The sequence below is a fragment of the Uranotaenia lowii genome, unplaced genomic scaffold (assembly GCF_029784155.1).
Source record: "Uranotaenia lowii strain MFRU-FL unplaced genomic scaffold, ASM2978415v1 HiC_scaffold_171, whole genome shotgun sequence".
NCBI classification, from domain to species: Eukaryota; Metazoa; Arthropoda; class Insecta; order Diptera; family Culicidae; genus Uranotaenia; species Uranotaenia lowii.
In genome coordinates this window covers 49,708-51,548 of record NW_026597755.1, presented here as the reverse complement: position 1 = coordinate 51,548, position 1,841 = coordinate 49,708, and positions in this window count along the sequence as shown.

Below are 1,841 nucleotides of genomic sequence, written 5' to 3'. Positions count from 1 at the left end.
TATGGAAGAAGCAGACAGTTTCAGCACACAGCCATTTTCCACACAAATGAAGGAGAGCTACAGAATTGATTTGTATCAATTCTTTTGGCAACGGTGAGCTCTAAATCGAACATTTCGTTCAGATCCAAGTTGACCAAACACCTTTTGGATGACAATTTTCTTCTACAGGACGCAGCCACGATCGGAATTTTGAAATAATTGACAAATCTAACGCTCTTGGAAGAAGCATACATTGCCAGGACGCAGCCATTTATTATACAATTAAAGGAGAGCTACAGAATTGATTTGTATCATTTTTTTTTTGGCAATGGTGAGCTCTAAATCGAACATTCCGTTCAGATCCAAGTAGACCAAACACATTTTGGATGGCAAATATCTTCTACAGGACGCAGCCACGATCGGAATTTTGAAAAAACTGCCAAATCTGACGCTATGGAAGAAGCAGACAGTTTCAGCACACAGTCATTTTCCACACAAATGAAGGAGAGCTACAGAATTGATTTGTATCAATTCTTTTGGCAACGGTGAGCTCTAAATCGAACATTCCGTTCAGATCCAAGTTGACCATACACATTTTAAATGGCAATTTTTTTCTACAGGATGCAGCCACGATCGGAATTTTGAAATAATTGACAAATTTGACGCTCGTGGAAGAAGCATACATTGTCAGGACGCAGCCATGTCTTATACAATTAAAGGAGAGCTACAGAATTGATTTGTATTACTTCTTTTGGCAACGGTGAGCTCTAAATCGAACATTCCGTTCAGATCCAAGTTGACCAAACACTTTTTGGATGGCAACTTTTTTCTACAGGACGCAGCCACAATAAGAATTTTAAAATAATTGACAAATCTGACGGTTTTGGAAGAAGCAGACATTGTCAGGACGCAGTCATTTTCTATACAATTGAAGGGGAGCTACAGAATTGATTTGTATCAATACTTTTGGCGACGGTGAGCTCTAAATCGAACATTCCGTTCTTAAAAAAGTTGACCAAACACATTTTGGATGGCAATTTTCTTCTACAGGACGCAGCTACGATCGGAATTTCGAAATAATGGACAAATCTGACGCTCTTGGAAGAAGCAGACATTGTCAGGTTGCAGTCTTTTTCTATACAATTGAAGGAGAGCTACAGAATTGATTTGTATCAATACTTTTGGCGACGGTGAGCTCTAAATCGAACATTCCGTTCTTATACAAGTTGACCAAACACATTTTGGATGGCAATTTTCTTCTACAGGACGCAGCCACGATCGGAATTTTGAAAAAACTGCCAAATCTGACGCTTTTGGAAGAAGCAGACATTGTCAGGACGCAGCCACTTCTTATACAATTGAAAAAGAGCTACAGAATTTTCTTCTACAGGACGCAGCCACGATCGGAATTTTGAAATAATTGACAAATCTGACGCTCTTGGAAGAAGCATACATTGTCAGGCCGCAGCCATTACTTAAACAATTAAAAGAGAGCTACAGAATTGATTTGTATCAATTCTTTTGGCAACGGTGAGCTCTAAATCGAACATTCCGTTCAGATCCAAGTTGACCAAACACCTTTTGGATGACAATTTTCTTCTACAGAACGCAGCCACGATCGGAATTTTGAAATAATTGACAAATCTGACGCTCTTGGAAGAAGCATACATTTTCAGGACGCAACCATTTCTTATACAATTAAAGGAGAGCTACAGAATTGATTTGTATCAATTCTTTTGGCAACGGTGAGCTCTAAATCGAACATTCCGTTCAGATCCAAGTTGACCAAACACATTTTGGATGGCAATTTTCTTCGACAGGACGCAGCCACGATCGGAATTTTGAAATAATTGACAAATCTG